At 37.3% G+C, this 20,179-nt stretch overlaps 1 long non-coding RNA gene across 1 annotated transcript in view; it reads right to left on the reverse strand.

The window, feature by feature from the left end:
• The window catches only part of LOC147610061 (uncharacterized), a 91,315-nt gene extending 72,793 nt beyond the window's left edge, over positions 1 to 18,522 (reverse strand). The window contains exon 1 of the long non-coding RNA XR_015264172.1: positions 18,380 to 18,522. This is a non-coding gene — a long non-coding RNA (uncharacterized LOC147610061). The remainder of the gene's footprint in view (positions 1 to 18,379) is intronic.
• Positions 18,523 to 20,179: the final 1,657 nt, after the last annotated feature.

Genomic DNA, 20,179 nt, shown 5'->3' on the forward strand with positions numbered 1-20,179 from the left:
CACCAGCACTTTTGGTGAACCTATTGCATGCTTGCCTTTTTGTTATTCTCTAGTTTTCTTCATTATTAGAATGTGCTTACATTATTTTATGGTATCTAAAAGGGCCCATTTGAAGCCCAAATTTCCCCTAATGCCAGGTCACTTTGCAACAACAGAATGTCACAAGAAGTAGAGTGACAATAAAAGTGGTAAGTTCTAGCAAAGCAATTATGTATCTTCAAGCAAGCAAGCTGAAGACAGATGTGAGCATTTGTTTGTTATGTAATACATGTTGAATTCAATGGTTGCAGATGTATCCACAAATGGTGATGATGTGTGTTATGTGGATTCAGGAATCTCTAACCACATGACCTGTTATGGTGAGTGGTTTAGAGATGTCTAAAATATGTGGATTCAGGAATCTCTAACCACATGACCTGTTATGGTGAGTGGTTTAGAGATGTCTAAAATATGAAAAAAGCCCAGGTTATGTAGAGACGAGGGATGACATGGCTTATCCTATTTCTCACATTGGGAATGTGCCTTTGATTATGCAAGATGGCAAGAAATGAGATACTTAGCTGATGTACTTCATGTGCCTAATATAACAAAGAATTTGGTTTTTGTTAGACACATGATTGGGCAAGGTTTGCAGGTACGCTTTAACCCTAAGCGCTGCTATGTTTGAGGACTTCAACAATAAATGTTGTTTGGTTGCAAAGGACAAAAGAGTGGGTAGAATATTTACTTTGGATGTAAGCATGCCTGAGGTGAAAGCTGCTATGTTTACACAAAGTGCAAGTATTGTGGCTAACAAAGTTATCTGGCACAAACATATTGGTCATATGAATGTGCAAAGCAATCCAACTCTATCCAAAATTTTAAAAATTGTTACAGGTTTGCCAAATTTTAGGTCGATAGAATGCATAAAGTATGTAAAGCATGTCAATTTGGAAAGCAAAATAAGAATGTATTTCCCTACAACAAGAATTTAATTAAGAGATAACTTGATGTAGTGCACTCAGATGTATGGGGGCCGACATAGATGGTATCAATGGGAGGATGTCATTAATATATGTATCTTTCATTGATGACCACACACAAGGAAAGTGTGGGTCTATATGATGAAAGAGAAAAGTGAAGTGTTTACTCACTTTTAGAATTTCAAAATGTTGGCTGAAAAAGAAAATAGGCTTATAAATAGGTTAAGTGCCTAAGGTCAAATGGAGGGGAAGAGTATAACTTCTCCAATGAGTTTAAGTGAGTACTTGAAAGCATGGAATTGAAAGGCAATTCATAGCAAGTACACTACCATAGCAAAAAGGTATTACTGAGAGGAAGGTTTGGTCTGGAAATGTCTCTCTCCAAACTCTGGTTATTATTACAGTGTAGTAGTGCATTTTGGGTGTCCACACAGTGATTACACATGTTTTACTATTTGTGGGTGTATGTACATGTATTTTGATCACGTGTTGCTGTGACATATAGATTGTGTAGCAGTATCGCTCTACAAGAGTTACAAAAAATATTGCTATGTTGTAAGTTGCATATATAAATTATCCATTTATAGATTCTTGGTTATTATAAGCAAATATGTCTAACAACATTTACCAAATTATTAGTGACACAGGTTCCGTGCATGGAAGTTTAAAATGACTAATGTCCTATTGGGAAAAGGATTTCGGGACTATATTGAAGGAGACAATGAGGAGCCTTGAAATTTCTTGAAGAGAATGCTTCTCCAATATAAATAAATACGTTCAAATACTAGAACCAGCAAGATGCAAGGAAAGTCATGTATTATCTTTCAATCAGTGTGATAGACACTACGATAGGGCATATATAGAATGTCAACACTCGAGTACTTGCATGACAAAACCTGGTGAAGATGTTCCAAGCAAACACAAAGGCAAGGAAGTTGTAGCTAAAACAAGAGTTGCATATAGTTGAGAAGAAGAACATATCCATCAATGAGTATCCGCATCAAAGATCAAGGGTATTGTTGAATCCCTTGGATCTATCAATGTATCAATGGGAGACAACTGGGTGAGCATCTGTTTGAATGGGCTTGGCAAAGAATACAAGCCATTCAAGAACTCTATTGTCGAAGAGAAAATGTTCCTAGATTTTGGGATTTGGTGTCTATATGAATCATAGAAGAGAAGTCTTTGGGTGATGACTCTTTCTCACAAAGCAAGAACGCTTCAAAACACACCTTCTACTCAAATTCAGGTACAGGTAAGATGGTGGCTATTCTAGAAATCAAAGTTATGGATAGCAACAATCGAATGATTCACTACAGCAGAGCAACAAAACACACAAGTGGAAGAAGCCAGTTTCAAGAAGGTAGGGGGAGCCAAAGAGGCTGACGAAATTGGCAAAGATAGCAATCGGGATAAGGTTCCAAGGATTTCTTTACAAACATTAGGGAAAATTCAGGCTCCAAACGGTCCCTTTAAGGGCTTTCTCTCTCCTCTTGGAATCTCAAAAAAGTACAAAAATAATATTATTATATTAGGTTTCTCTCTCTTCTTTTTGAATCTAAATTTTCTTTTTTCCATATTTTCTAAAGAGATTCAATGCTTATTTTATTCTAATGTTCTTAAATCTACGTAACTTCAACCACTGCAAGTAGAAATTCATAAATGTGAAAAGCTAGTACTCTATAAAGTAAGAAAACAAGTACGAGAGTATTTGACATATGTAACTATGCAACTATATTTCTGACATAAATACAACATGGAATTAGAAGATGGTGATTGGAATTAGGGGCATTTTTTAAAAGAACTCGAATATATCTTCGGAAGCAAACTTAGTATTATGAAAAGCTCTTTTTTTTAGCGCAATTAAACACTCTTAAATTCTATTCTAGTGCATTTTCATGAAGTTATGGTGGCTATCATTGGGTGAGTTTTCCTAATTCAAAATGCCACTCTTCTCTATTTGAATTTCTCTCCATTCAAATCTTCAATCTGTCAAGGAAGCCTCTAAGTTTTTGCCTGAATCTCCTATTTTCTCACATACTGTTTATGCATGGACAACAATGAAGAGAGATTTGGCTTTCTTCATACCTAGCATACCATCATGTAACATAGTTGATGCTAATAGTAAACGTTTGTTAAGTAAACTTTCTCTTAGTATATCGTGTCATATAAAAGTTGTATGTCTAGAGTTGTTGTGAATCATAGACACCCTTCACTATTGGGTAGGAAGAAGAATTAGCACCTGTCTCATCGACTTTGACATGCTGAGAAGCTCTTTGCTCGACATCATCATCAATGCCAATAATATTGAAGGGTCTAATAGTATTATTGTAAATGACATCATTTCCAATGCCAATAATACTAAGGCCCTAATAATATTGATTTAGCTAACCCCACATCCTAGTACGGATAATCTCTTGTGACTATGTCACATTATTTTTATAAGGTTCTAGGGCTTAAACTTATGAGAACCTATGAGCTCTTATATAGGGTGGGTCTATAGCCCAATGACTTAATATTAGCATTGTGAATTGATAGGTGTACAACTATGGGGTTACTCATAGTTGTACAACTATGGGGTTACTCATGTATATGATAATGGAATGCCCCCATCAATGTAAGGAATGTCTCCATCATACGTTTAGGTATGATAACACCAGAGGAGTAGCATTCTTATTTTCATCTTACTTTTATTTACTTCATTGATATATTAATATTCATCATGCATTATAGTGCTATAATGAATAAGGTAGTGTGTGCATGTGTGTGAGCAAGGGAAAAGGGTGGCATGATTGTGAATTGGTAAGTGTTAGAAGTATTAAGTGTTTATGCATGTGTCTAAGAAAGCAAAGTTTAGCCATGAATATTGATTGTTGTAAGTAGCAAAGGTTAGCCATGAATATTACAAACGAGGCGGAGAGCGAACTCCGACCCCCCTGACCATCGTCCTGCTCCCACAGGACACGGTCATACTAGGAACTATGAGAGTGGTCTCGGAAGCTACATCCAAACCCATATTCTGTAAAACCGGTCACACCGATTTCGAACGGAAGTGTCACACGGCACTCAGGGATATTTGGGCCATTATTGTTTAGGGGCGGTCGCTACTACGTGGGCCAGGCCGGCCATTGGGATTGGAAGATGGTAATGTTATGCATGTATCCTAGGAAGGAAAGAGCAAAGGATGCCATGGTTGGTGCCTTGCTATTATGTAAGATCGATCCCCCGTCACCTAGGAACATGCAAGATCATAGCAAGAGAGTTTTAGAGATTCTAATAATAGACATAGAGATAATAATAATGTAATGTAGTGCAATGTTTAGTGATCTTTGTCTTGATCTTTCATTCTTTATTTGTTATTGTCTAAATATAACCTATTAATATATGTTTAATATGTTAATCTCATCGTGTTGTCCACCGGCACTTTTGGTGAACCTATTGCATGCTTGCCTTTTTGTTATTCTCTAGTTTTCTTCATTATTAGAATGTGCTTACATTATTTTATGGTATCTAAAAGGGCCCATTTGAAGCCCAAATTTCCCCTAATGCCAGGTCACTTTGCAACAACAGAATGTCACAAGAAGTAGAGTGACAATAAAAGTGGTAAGTTCTAGCAAAGCAATTATGTATCTTCAAGCAAGCAAGCTGAAGACAGATGTGAGCATTTGTTTGTTATGTAATACATGTTGAATTCAATGGTTGCAGATGTATCCACAAATGGTGATGATGTGTGTTATGTGGATTCAGGAATCTCTAACCACATGACCTGTTATGGTGAGTGGTTTAGAGATGTCTAAAATATGTGGATTCAGGAATCTCTAACCACATGACCTGTTATGGTGAGTGGTTTAGAGATGTCTAAAATATGAAAAAAGCCCAGGTTATGTAGAGACGAGGGATGACATGGCTTATCCTATTTCTCACATTGGGAATGTGCCTTTGATTATGCAAGATGGCAAGAAATGAGATACTTAGCTGATGTACTTCATGTGCCTAATATAACAAAGAATTTGGTTTTTGTTAGACACATGATTGGGCAAGGTTTGCAGGTACGCTTTAACCCTAAGCGCTGCTATGTTTGAGGACTTCAACAATAAATGTTGTTTGGTTGCAAAGGACAAAAGAGTGGGTAGAATATTTACTTTGGATGTAAGCATGCCTGAGGTGAAAGCTGCTATGTTTTCACAAAGTGCAAGTATTGTGGCTAACAAAGTTATCTGGCACAAACATATTGGTCATATGAATGTGCAAAGCAATCCAACTCTATCCAAAATTTTAAAAATTGTTACAGGTTTGCCAAATTTTAGGTCGATAGAATGCATAAAGTATGTAAAGCATGTCAATTTGGAAAGCAAAATAAGAATGTATTTCCCTACAACAAGAATTTAAATAAGAGATAACTTGATGTAGTGCACTCAGATGTATGGGGGCCGACATAGATGGTATCAATGGGAGGATGTCATTAATATATGTATCTTTCATTGATGACCACACACAAGGAAAGTGTGGGTCTATATGATGAAAGAGAAAAGTGAAGTGTTTACTCACTTTTAGAATTTCAAAATGTTGGCTGAAAAAGAAAATAGGCTTATAAATAGGTTAAGTGCCTAAGGTCAAATGGAGGGGAAGAGTATAACTTCTCCAATGAGTTTAAGTGAGTACTTGAAAGCATGGAATTGAAAGGCAATTCATAGCAAGTACACTACCATAGCAAAAAGGTATTACTGAGAGGAAGGTTTGGTCTGGAAATGTCTCTCTCCAAACTCTGGTTATTATTACAGTGTAGTAGTGCATTTTGGGTGTCCACACAGTGATTACACATGTTTTACTATTTGTGGGTGTATGTACATGTATTTTGATCACGTGTTGCTGTGACATATAGATTGTGTAGCAGTATCGCTCTACAAGAGTTACAAAAAATATTGCTATGTTGTAAGTTGCATATATAAATTATCCATTTATAGATTCTTGGTTATTATAAGCAAATATGTCTAACAACATTTACCAAATTATTAGTGACACAGGTTCCGTGCATGGAAGTTTAAAATGACTAATGTCCTATTGGGAAAAGGATTTCGGGACTATATTGAAGGAGACAATGAGGAGCCTTGAAATTTCTTGAAGAGAATGCTTCTCCAATATAAATAAATACGTTCAAATACTAGAACCAGCAAGATGCAAGGAAAGTCATGTATTATCTTTCAATCAGTGTGATAGACACTACGATAGGGCATATATAGAATGTCAACACTCGAGTACTTGCATGACAAAACCTAGTGAAGATGTTCCAAGCAAACACAAAGGCAAGGAAGTTGTAGCTAAAACAAGAGTTGCATATAGTTGAGAAGAAGAACATATCCATCAATGAGTATCCGCATCAAAGATCAAGGGTATTGTTGAATCCCTTGGATCTATCAATGTATCAATGGGAGACAACTGGGTGAGCATCTGTTTGAATGGGCTTGGCAAAGAATACAAGCCATTCAAGAACTCTATTGTCGAAGAGAAAATGTTCCTAGATTTTGGGATTTGGTGTCTATATGAATCATAGAAGAGAAGTCTTTGGGTGATGACTCTTTCTCACAAAGCAAGAACGCTTCAAAACACACCTTCTACTCAAATTCAGGTACAGGTAAGATGGTGGCTATTCTAGAAATCAAAGTTATGGATAGCAACAATCGAATGATTCACTACAGCAGAGCAACAAAACACACAAGTGGAAGAAGCCAGTTTCAAGAAGGTAGGGGGAGCCAAAGAGGCTGACGAAATTGGCAAAGATAGCAATCGGGATAAGGTTCCAAGGATTTCTTTACAAACATTAGGGAAAATTCAGGCTCCAAACGGTCCCTTTAAGGGCTTTCTCTCTCCTCTTGGAATCTCAAAAAAGTACAAAAACAATATTATTATATTAGGTTTCTCTCTCTTCTTTTTGAATCTAAATTTTCTTTTTTCCATATTTTCTAAAGAGATTCAATGCTTATTTTATTCTAATGTTCTTAAATCTACGTAACTTCAACCACTGCAAGTAGAAATTCATAAATGTGAAAAGCTAGTACTCTATAAAGTAAGAAAACAAGTACGAGAGTATTTGACATATGTAACTATGCAACTATATTTCTGACATAAATACAACATGGAATTAGAAGATGGTGATTGGAATTAGGGGCATTTTTTAAAAGAACTCGAATATATCTTCGGAAGCAAACTTAGTATTATGAAAAGCTCTTTTTTTTAGCGCAATTAAACACTCTTAAATTCTATTCTAGTGCATTTTCATGAAGTTATGGTGGCTATCATTGGGTGAGTTTTCCTAATTCAAAATGCCACTCTTCTCTATTTGAATTTCTCTCCATTCAAATCTTCAATCTGTCAAGGAAGCCTCTAAGTTTTTGCATGAATCTCCTATTTTCTCACATACTGTTTATGCATGGACAACAATGAAGAGAGATTTGGCTTTCTTCATACCTAGCATACCATCATGTAACATAGTTGATGCTAATAGTAAACGTTTGTTAAGTAAACTTTCTCTTAGTATATCGTGTCATATAAAAGTTGTATGTCTAGAGTTGTTGTGAATCATAGACACCCTTCACTATTGGGTAGGAAGAAGAATTAGCACCTGTCTCATCGACTTTGACATGCTGAGAAGCTCTTTGCTCGACATCATCATCAATGCCAATAATATTGAAGGGTCTAATAGTATTATTGTAAATGACATCATTTCCAATGCCAATAATACTAAGGCCCTAATAATATTGATTTAGCTAACCCCACATCCTAGTACGGATAATCTCTTGTGACTATGTCACATTATTTTTATAAGGTTCTAGGGCTTAAACTTATGAGAACCTATGAGCTCTTATATAGGGTGGGTCTATAGCCCAATGACTTAATATTAGCATTGTGAATTGATAGGTGTACAACTATGGGGTTACTCATAGTTGTACAACTATGGGGTTACTCATGTATATGATAATGGAATGCCCCCATCAATGTAAGTAATGTCTCCATCATACGTTTAGGTATGATAACACCAGAGGAGTAGCATTCTTATTTTCATCTTACTTTTATTTACTTCATTGATATATTAATATTCATCATGCATTATAGTGCTATAATGAATAAGGTAGTGTGTGCATGTGTGTGAGCAAGGGAAAAGGGTGGCATGATTGTGAATTGGTAAGTGTTAGAAGTATTAAGTGTTTATGCATGTGTCTAAGAAAGCAAAGTTTAGCCATGAATATTGATTGTTGTAAGTAAGTAGCAAAGGTTAGCCATGAATATTACAAACGAGGCGGAGAGCAAACTCCGACCCCCCTGACCATCGTCCTGCTCCCACAGGACACGGTCATACTAGGAACTATGAGAGTGGTCTCGGAAGCTACATCCAAACCCATATTCTGTAAAACTGGTCACACCGATTTCGAACGGAAGTGTCACACGGCACTCAGGGATATTTGGGCCATTATTGTTTAGGGGCGGTCGCTACTACGTGGGCCAGGCCGGCCATTGGGATTGGAAGATGGTAATGTTATGCATGTATCCTAGGAAGGAAAGAGCAAAGGATGCCATGGTTGGTGCCTTGCTATTATGTAAGATCGATCCCCCGTCACCTAGGAACATGCAAGATCATAGCAAGAGAGTTTTAGAGATTCTAATAATAGACATAGAGATAATAATAATGTAATGTAGTGCAATGTTTAGTGATCTTTGTCTTGATCTTTCATTCTTTATTTGTTATTGTCTAAATATAACCTATTAATATATGTTTAATATGTTAATCTCATCGTGTTGTCCACCGGCACTTTTGGTGAACCTATTGCATGCTTGCCTTTTTGTTATTCTCTAGTTTTCTTCATTATTAGAATGTGCTTACATTATTTTATGGTATCTAAAAGGGCCCATTTGAAGCCCAAATTTCCCCTAATGCCAGGTCACTTTGCAACAACAGAATGTCACAAGAAGTAGAGTGACAATAAAAGTGGTAAGTTCTAGCAAAGCAATTATGTATCTTCAAGCAAGCAAGCTGAAGACAGATGTGAGCATTTGTTTGTTATGTAATACATGTTGAATTCAATGGTTGCAGATGTATCCACAAATGGTGATGATGTGTGTTATGTGGATTCAGGAATCTCTAACCACATGACCTGTTATGGTGAGTGGTTTAGAGATGTCTAAAATATGTGGATTCAGGAATCTCTAACCACATGACCTGTTATGGTGAGTGGTTTAGAGATGTCTAAAATATGAAAAAAGCCCAGGTTATGTAGAGACGAGGGATGACATGGCTTATCCTATTTCTCACATTGGGAATGTGCCTTTGATTATGCAAGATGGCAAGAAATGAGATACTTAGCTGATGTACTTCATGTGCCTAATATAACAAAGAATTTGGTTTTTGTTAGACACATGATTGGGCAAGGTTTGCAGGTACGCTTTAACCCTAAGCGCTGCTATGTTTGAGGACTTCAACAATAAATGTTGTTTGGTTGCAAAGGACAAAAGAGTGGGTAGAATATTTACTTTGGATGTAAGCATGCCTGAGGTGAAAGCTGCTATGTTTTCACAAAGTGCAAGTATTGTGGCTAACAAAGTTATCTGGCACAAACATATTGGTCATATGAATGTGCAAAGCAATCCAACTCTATCCAAAATTTTAAAAATTGTTACAGGTTTGCCAAATTTTAGGTCGATAGAATGCATAAAGTATGTAAAGCATGTCAATTTGGAAAGCAAAATAAGAATGTATTTCCCTACAACAAGAATTTAATTAAGAGATAACTTGATGTAGTGCACTCAGATGTATGGGGGCCGACATAGATGGTATCAATGGGAGGATGTCATTAATATGTATCTTTCATTGATGACCACACACAAGGAAAGTGTGGGTCTATATGATGAAAGAGAAAAGTGAAGTGTTTACTCACTTTTAGAATTTCAAAATGTTGGCTGAAAAAGAAAATAGGCTTATAAATAGGTTAAGTGCCTAAGGTCAAATGGAGGGGAAGAGTATAACTTCTCCAATGAGTTTAAGTGAGTACTTGAAAGCATGGAATTGAAAGGCAATTCATAGCAAGTACACTACCATAGCAAAAAGGTATTACTGAGAGGAAGGTTTGGTCTGGAAATGTCTCTCTCCAAACTCTGGTTATTATTACAGTGTAGTAGTGCATTTTGGGTGTCCACACAGTGATTACACATGTTTTACTATTTGTGGGTGTATGTACATGTATTTTGATCACGTGTTGCTGTGACATATAGATTGTGTAGCAGTATCGCTCTACAAGAGTTACAAAAAATACTGCTATGTTGTAAGTTGCATATATAAATTATCCATTTATAGATTCTTGGTTATTATAAGCAAATATGTCTAACAACATTTACCAAATTATTAGTGACACAGGTTCCGTGCATGGAAGTTTAAAATGACTAATGTCCTATTGGGAAAAGGATTTCGGGACTATATTGAAGGAGACAATGAGGAGCCTTGAAATTTCTTGAAGAGAATGCTTCTCCAATATAAATAAATACGTTCAAATACTAGAACCAGCAAGATGCAAGGAAAGTCATGTATTATCTTTCAATCAGTGTGATAGACACTACGATAGGGCATGTATAGAATGTCAACACTCGAGTACTTGCATGACAAAACCTAGTGAAGATGTTCCAAGCAAACACAAAGGCAAGGAAGTTGTAGCTAAAACAAGAGTTGCATATAGTTGAGAAGAAGAACATATCCATCAATGAGTATCCGCATCAAAGATCAAGGGTATTGTTGAATCCCTTGGATCTATCAATGTATCAATGGGAGACAACTGGGTGAGCATCTGTTTGAATGGGCTTGGCAAAGAATACAAGCCATTCAAGAACTCTATTGTCGAAGAGAAAATGTTCCTAGATTTTGGGATTTGGTGTCTATATGAATCATAGAAGAGAAGTCTTTGGGTGATGACTCTTTCTCACAAAGCAAGAACGCTTCAAAACACACCTTCTACTCAAATTCAGGTACAGGTAAGATGGTGGCTATTCTAGAAATCAAAGTTATGGATAGCAACAATCGAATGATTCACTACAGCAGAGCAACAAAACACACAAGTGGAAGAAGCCAGTTTCAAGAAGGTAGGGGGAGCCAAAGAGGCTGACGAAATTGGCAAAGATAGCAATCGGGATAAGGTTCCAAGGATTTCTTTACAAACATTAGGGAAAATTCAGGCTCCAAACGGTCCCTTTAAGGGCTTTCTCTCTCCTCTTGGAATCTCAAAAAAGTACAAAAATAATATTATTATATTAGGTTTCTCTCTCTTCTTTTTGAATCTAAATTTTCTTTTTTCCATATTTTCTAAAGAGATTCAATGCTTATTTTATTCTAATGTTCTTAAATCTACGTAACTTCAACCACTGCAAGTAGAAATTCATAAATGTGAAAAGCTAGTACTCTATAAAGTAAGAAAACAAGTACGAGAGTATTTGACATATGTAACTATGCAACTATATTTCTGACATAAATACAACATGGAATTAGAAGATGGTGATTGGAATTAGGGGCATTTTTTAAAAGAACTCGAATATATCTTCGGAAGCAAACTTAGTATTATGAAAAGCTCTTTTTTTTAGCGCAATTAAACACTCTTAAATTCTATTCTAGTGCATTTTCATGAAGTTATGGTGGCTATCATTGGGTGAGTTTTCCTAATTCAAAATGCCACTCTTCTCTATTTGAATTTCTCTCCATTCAAATCTTCAATCTGTCAAGGAAGCCTCTAAGTTTTTGCCTGAATCTCCTATTTTCTCACATACTGTTTATGCATGGACAACAATGAAGAGAGATTTGGCTTTCTTCATACCTAGCATACCATCATGTAACATAGTTGATGCTAATAGTAAACGTTTGTTAAGTAAACTTTCTCTTAGTATATCGTGTCATATAAAAGTTGTATGTCTAGAGTTGTTGTGAATCATAGACACCCTTCACTATTGGGTAGGAAGAAGAATTAGCACCTGTCTCATCGACTTTGACATGCTGAGAAGCTCTTTGCTCGACATCATCATCAATGCCAATAATATTGAACGGTCTAATAGTATTATTGTAAATGACATCATTTCCAATGCCAATAATACTAAGGCCCTAATAATATTGATTTAGCTAACCCCACATCCTAGTACGGATAATCTCTTGTGACTATGTCACATTATTTTTATAAGGTTCAAGGGCTTAAACTTATGAGAACCTATGAGCTCTTATATAGGGTGGGTCTATAGCCCAATGACTTAATATTAGCATTGTGAATTGATAGGTGTACAACTATGGGGTTACTCATAGTTGTACAACTATGGGGTTACTCATATATATGATAATGGAATGCCCCCATCAATGTAAGTAATGTCTCCATCATACGTTTAGGTATGATAACACCAGAGGAGTAGCATTCTTATTTTCATCTTACTTTTCTTTACTTCATTGATATATTAATATTCATCATGCATTATAGTGCTATAATGAATAAGGTATTGTGTGCATGTGTGTGAGCAAGAGAAAAGGGTGGCATGATTGAGAATTGGTAAGTGTTAGAAGTATTAAGTGTTTATGCATGTGTCTAATAAAGCAAAGTTTAGCCATTAATATTGATTGTTGTAAGTAAGTAGCAAAGGTTAGCCATGAATATTACAAACGAGGCGGAGAGCGAACTCCGACCCCCCTGACCATCGTCCTGCCCCCACAGGACACGGTCATACTAGGAACTATGAGAGTGGTCTCGGAAGCTACATCCAAACCCATATTCTGTAAAACTGGTCACATGGATTTCGAACGGAAGTGTCACATGGCACTCAGGGATATTTGGGCCATTATTGTTTAGGGGCGGTCGCTACTACGTGGGCCAGGCCAGCCATTGAGGGCCAAAGGATTGGAAGATGGTAATGTTATGCATGTATCCTAGGAAGGAAAGAGCAAAGGATGCCATGGTTGGTGCCTTGCTATTATGTAAGATCGATCCCCCGCCGATGGTCACCTAGGAACATGCAAGATCATAGCAAGAGAGTTTTAGAGATTCTAATAATAGACATAGAGATAATAATAATGTAATGTAGTGCAATGTTTAGTGATCTTTGTCTTGATCTTTCATTCTTTATTTGTTATTGTCTAAATATAACCTATTAATATATGTTTAATATGTTAATCTCATCGTGTTGGTCATCCACCAACACTTTTGGTGAACCTATTGCATGCTTGCCTTTTTGTTATTCTCTAGTTTTCTTCATTATTAGAATGTGTTTACATTATTTTATGGTATCTAAAAGGGCCCATTTGAAGCCCAAATTTCCCCTAATGCCAGGTCACTTTGCAACAACAGAATGTCACAAGAAGTAGAGTGACAATAAAAGTGGTAAGTTCTAGCAAAGCAATTATGTATCTTCAAGCAAGCAAGCTGAAGACAGATGTGAGCATTTGTTTGTTATGTAATACATGTTGAATTCAATGGTTGCAGATGTATCCACAAATGGTGATGATGTGTGTTATGTGGATTCAGGAATCTCTAACCACATGACCTGTTATGGTGAGTGGTTTAGAGATGTCTAAAATATGTGGATTCAGGAATCTCTAACCACATGACCTGTTATGGTGAGTGGTTTAGAGATGTCTAAAATATGAAAAAAGCCCAGGTTATGTAGAGACGAGGGATGACATGGCTTATCCTATTTCTCACATTGGGAATGTGCCTTTGATTATGCAAGATGGCAAGAAATGAGATACTTAGCTGATGTACTTCATGTGCCTAATATAACAAAGAATTTGGTTTTTGTTAGACACATGATTGGGCAAGGTTTGCAGGTACGCTTTAACCCTAAGCGCTGCTATGTTTGAGGACTTCAACAATAAATGTTGTTTGGTTGCAAAGGACAAAAGAGTGGGTAGAATATTTACTTTGGATGTAAGCATGCCTGAGGTGAAAGCTGCTATGTTTTCACAAAGTGCAAGTATTGTGGCTAACAAAGTTATCTGGCACAAACATATTGGTCATATGAATGTGCAAAGCAATCCAACTCTATCCAAAATTTTAAAAATTGTTACAGGTTTGCCAAATTTTAGGTCGATAGAATGCATAAAGTATGTAAAGAATGTCAATTTGGAAAGCAAAATAAGAATGTATTTCCCTACAACAAGAATTTAATTAAGAGATAACTTGATGTAGTGCACTCAGATGTATGGGGGCCGACATAGATGGTATCAATGGGAGGATGTCATTAATATGTATCTTTCATTGATGACCACACACAAGGAAAGTGTGGGTCTATATGATGAAAGAGAAAAGTGAAGTGTTTACTCACTTTTAGAATTTCAAAATGTTGGCTGAAAAAGAAAATAGGCTTATAAATAGGTTAAGTGCCTAAGGTCAAATGGAGGGGAAGAGTATAACTTCTCCAATGAGTTTAAGTGAGTACTTGAAAGCATGGAATTGAAAGGCAATTCATAGCAAGTACACTACCATAGCAAAAAGGTATTACTAAGAGGAAGAATAGGAACATTGCTCGTCATGATTGGGTTCAAGCATTACGACTGTAGTTTACATTATGAACAAGGCCCCCATAGCAATAGTAAAGCATGGTGTAACTCCAACGGAGAAGTATATTGGCAGAAAACTAGGTTTATCACACATGAAAAATGTTTCGATGTATTGCATATGTACACATTCCTAATGAGCTACGTAGTAAGTTAGTTCTAAAGGCTTAAAAATGTGTGTTTTAGTTACTCCCTTGAGCAAAAAGGTTACATATGCTATAACCCTAGCGCACACGAGATGAGGGTGAGCAGGGATATTTTCTTTGATGAGATGAGTATTTGGTGTGCTGTCATAAAATACTTGATCGGGACTCATATGCATAGGAGCACGTGATTGCACAGAATATAGGTTAGCAATCACAACCATTGAGTGGACCGAGATAATCCTCTAGCAATGCGTCTATTGGAGTGGCAGGCTACATCAGAAAATTAGTCTTGTAGGTTCAGCAGCGCATAACATAAACATTGAGAGAAGGTTGATGAGTCTGTTGGTATGCTTGACATTTCAGTAGGGCTTCCAAACTATAGTACCTAGGGTTGGCATGGACGTAGGTCGGTCACGTCGACTAGTCCATGACTTGTTGGTCCAAAATGACCAACCAACTACATCACCCGATTGGGACCATAGGAGACTATATAACATAGCGGCATATGAACTTTATGTATCTCCTACCAACATATGAGACCATCTGGACCCTCAAACAAGCCTTGCAGCTCAAGATTGCAACCGAAAAATAGTGTGTCCTTGGTTTGTTATCTTGCACTCATTAATGAGGTCACACAGCATGCACAAGCATGCATCCTACTTTGGCAGAGTGCCAAGTCTACATAATCCATGTCCTAACCATATGGCCACACTTGGCCACCATTCAATGTCTAAACTGGGAACTATTTGTGGGTGGGATCCTCATAAAGGGGGCCCTACAAAATAAAGCACATATGTCACGTGCAGAAATAATGTGAGAGTGGAGAATTAGGCAAATGCTTTTCCAATAGTATCATCATGGGAGATGCAGACCTCACTAAGCCTCACTCACCCCCCTAACAATTTTAACAGATATGATTACCATGATAAAAAATTATCACTTTATACTGTATTGAAACGAGATTTTACATTAAAACTAAGCATGTTTACAGCAAGTCCTATGCAACCCTAGTAGGTAAAATGAAAAAAAATATTATCCTCAAAAGGGATGGATTACATGATCAGTTTGCAAAAGATAACCTTAACTCTCAATCTCCAAAATGGAGTAGTTATCGTATCCTTTAAAGACACCATTTTGGCCCAAGCCTTTTGACCTCTTAGGTTTTGTCTCAAGATCATAATGCAGTGACCATACCCTTTATAGATAAGGATTCCCTAAACCTTTTGACATGCTAGGTCTTGTATCCTAAAGTCCATCAACCTGAGTAACTCCTAAAACCCAACACTCTCTATGCCTTGCTACATCTAATGTCCCCTCAAACCATTCTAGTGATCTAAAACCTCATTGTTAATAGAGATGATGGCCACCTCCCAATTTCCAACCCTAACTACTCTCCAGTAAGAGTGGGTGGTGCCAAACCCCCAAAAACACCTTGCCTAGCTAAGATTCCTATGCCCAAACCGAAACTTGGTAGCCACTATATCCAAGTTCTAACCCCAAGCCAAAGCATGCCAAAAGGAGATGCCCCAAGCACCAAAGCTAAAGCCGTAACCAAAGCCCCACTATGTGCCCACCAATATTCTAGTAGCCCAAGGCTACTAAGAAGGGAACCCTCACATTTGGATCCCTAAACCTAAGGAATCATCAACCCTTATCCCTAAATCAAGCCAAGTAGAGGCCTTAAAACTAAACTCACATGAAACCCCACTAGATTCCAATAAAGCTTCTATTAGCCCAAAGCTACTACAAAAGGAACCCTCGTATATCTGGGTCCTCAAGCTAAAATACCCTAGCAAAAATTGTAATCCAAATACTCCATCCCATTCCAAACATAAGATAGTGTGGGTACCCAAAGTTGTGCCTCTAATTCCACCCAAAGTTTAATCTAGTGTAAAGAGGGAACCCTCGAATCAAAGTCCTCAAGCCAAAACACCCTAATAATAATTGCTTAACCCAAATACAAAGACTCCATCCCATGCCAAACCTAAGATGGAGTGGAGAAATTCATGCCTCTAATTCCACTCCCAAAGTTATAACATAGCCCAACATTGTTATAAGGACCTTATAAAATAGCCCTACTTTTTTCCTTGCTCTACACAGTGATGCGATTTCTATTATTCATCAAGTTTAATACATTCTTAATTATCATAGCTTTCATTGGAAATATAGTATTCATCAACTTCAGTACATTCTTAATTATCATAGCTTTCATTTCTCTAGTGTCATGTGATTGCTATTATTCATCAACTTTAATACATTCTTAATTATCATATATTTCATTGGAAATATATTTTGATAAAATTTGGCTAATATCATGTGGAAATATAGCCCTAAAAATAAGTTCTATTATATGGCTATGAGAAAGAGAGCTTTGCATAGTGCATTCTTGAGTTGAAGAACATTACATTTTTTTTGAATCTCCATTCTATAATGGATTGGAGTGGAGAATTGGGAGGGATTGATTCAATGAGTTGTGAGAGACAAGCTTGGAGCGTGAGAAGCTTGGAATGAGTAGTATAGCAATAAATAAAGAGGGAGTGATAGGAGGGTAGTGGGATTTATGAGAGAATATGAGTGGGATTAACCTTAGTATAAAACTAATTGATTTGCAACACCACCATAGTAGCACTCTCTCTCTCTCTCTCTCTCTCTCTCTCTCTCTCACACACACACACACACACGCACGCACGCACGCACGCATGCGGATACACGCATGCGCATGCACGTACGTGCAAACACACGTGTGCACAAGTTTGCACATTTAGTACAACCTTCGCATAAGTTTCTATGGTGAAGGAGAGTGTGTGTCCACCATCAAACAATTGGCGTAATATAGTTTATACAAATTTTTAAGCTCTAGTTTGAAGGAGAGTGTGTGTCCACCATCAAACATGTGGCACCTTTGTGCCCATGCATGTCTTAGAATGCACATGACATGCATATACACATGGATGATTATGGGTACTTGGGGTGCTTGTTATATCAATAGGTGAGGTAATATAGGCTATGCAAACATGTGTATGTGTAAGATACGTTATGCAAATTTGCATAACTTCTATAGGGATTCGCAGGTGTCACATAAGTCCCCTGCGGATTCTAAATGTTTCTGTGCTGCTAGAAATAAGAGTAATTTTTTATTATAAATTCTTCTTCATGACTAGAAAAGAATGCAACTAGGATTTTGTCACATGAACGGAGCCAAGTAAAGTGATGAATTCCTAGAGGGAGGAGAGCCATGGGGAGAAGATGGTGGGCATGTGCAATGCCCCATAGGAAGGCCTCTTGGATAAAATATACAAGCTTATAAGAGAAAAAAGAAAACAAAGGGGGGTTCAAGCATCAAAGCAAAGAAGTTAGTGAGGGTGTGTCCCCACAACATGGGCAAGGTCTTGTTGAGAGCCATCCATTGACAAGGGAAACCTGCAAAAGAGGAACCCTAATATACAAGTGGAGGAGAATATTCTTGCACGTTGGGTGGGTAACTTTAAACATTCTTGCATCACGCGAGCCTCGCCATGAAAACACAGCATGCAAGCAATAGCTTCTTCTGCAAGCATCTCCTCTGCCTGTATTATATGCAAAAAAAAAAAAAAAACGTTGCGATAACTGGCACCTTGGATCTGCAAAACATTGATCAGCAATTAAACGCGTCTCTATATTTCAAGCTTAGCCGCAGACAACAGCACGGCGGCGGCGGCCTGCATCACCACCACCTGATCAACAAAACGCTAGTGAGATTGCTGCTCTCTCTGAGTAAATTTCACCACAGGCAGCTCCGAGCTTAATCATTTTTTAAGCCCCCCCCTAAACCAGATGCACGGAGAATATCAAGCTCCTAGCGGAAGCTCACAAACCAACGATGTAAGTTGTACTTTGATTCGCAATTATGTCCTCCCTATGATCCTACTTGTTTATACAAAGATTATTTGATTATACAGTGGGGTTGTTTTAATTAATGAGAGTGCATGACCAGGTATTACATCTCCACAATAAGGGCAAAGCCTTTGTCAATTTGTTTTATTTTGATATTGAATTACCATATTTTGGCCTTGCGCGATATAATTGATTGCAAGGGTTGTTTTGCCTGTGAATAGATCATGGGGATCGGTAACAACTTAGTTCCTACCCCTAATGAATCGGAGTGAAAATAATCTAGGGTTTTCCAAATGCTTTTGTTATTATGGCCTCTTCACTAAAGTTTTGAATACATCAGGTGAATCCTATTGGGAGGCAGGCGTTGCAAATTCATGTCGAGTGAGGAAACATTGTGGTCTATTACAGAACCTGGTTGCAACTCTCGAGGCGACGGGCTTGCTTTTGCTAGAAGCAAACATCTCCATCCATGAAGATTTTGTAAACTTGGATGTAGTTGGTTTACAGGTGAGCCAAGTTCATTTCTTATTACTAGATACAAACTCTTGCACCTACTTCACCTCGTATAAAGTTATCGAAACCTTTCTTCATGCCTAGCATACCATCATGTAACATAGTTGATGCTAATAGTAAACGTTTGTTAAGTAACCTTTCTCTCAGTATATCGTGTCATATAAAAGTTGTATGTCTAGAGTTATTGTGAATCATAGACACCCTTCACTATTGGGCAGGAAGAAGAATTAGCACCGGTCATCGACGCTGACGTGCTGAGAAGCTCTTTGCTCGACATCATCGTCAATGCCAATAATATTGAAGGGTCTAATAGTATTATTGGCAATGACGTCATTGCCAATGCCAATAATACTGAAGGCCCTAATAATATTGATTCACCTAACCCCACATCCTTATAGTACAGATAATCTCATGTGACTATGTCATGTTATTTTGATAAGGTTCTAGGGGTTAAAATAACGTGACTATGTCACGTTATTTTGATAAGGTTCTAGGGGTTAAAATTATGAGAACCTATGAGCTCTTATTTAGGTTGGGTCTATAGCCCAATGACTTAATATTAGCATTGTGAATTGATAGGTGTACAACTATGGGGTTACTCATATATATGATAATGGAATGCCCCCATCAATGTAAGTAATGTCTCCATCATACGTTTAGGTATGATAACACCAGAGGAGTAGCATTCTTATTTTCATCTTACTTTTATTTACTTCATTGACATATTAATATTCATCATGCATTATAGTGCTATAATGAATAAGGTAGTGTGTGCATGTGTGTGAGCAAGAGAAAAAGGGTGGCATGATTGAGAATTGGTAAGTGTTAGAAGTATTAAGTGTTTATGCATGTGTGTAAGAAAGCAAAGTTTGGCCATGAATATTAATTGTTGTAAGTAAGTAGTAAGTGTTTATGTCTAAGAAAACAAAGGTTAGCCACCATGAATATTGATTGGAAGATGGTAATGTTATGCATGTATCCTAGGAAGGAAAGAGCAGAGGATGCCATGGTTGGTGCCTTGCTATTATGTAAGATCGATCCCCCGATGGTCACCTGGGAACATGCAAGATGGTCACCTAGGAACATGCAAGATCATAGCAAGAGAGTTTTATAATAGACATAGAGAT

This window comes from Cibotium barometz, chromosome 50, assembly GCF_041138505.1.
Source record: "Cibotium barometz isolate CiBa-2024 chromosome 50, ASM4113850v1, whole genome shotgun sequence".
NCBI lineage: Eukaryota > Viridiplantae > Streptophyta > Polypodiopsida > Cyatheales > Cibotiaceae > Cibotium > Cibotium barometz.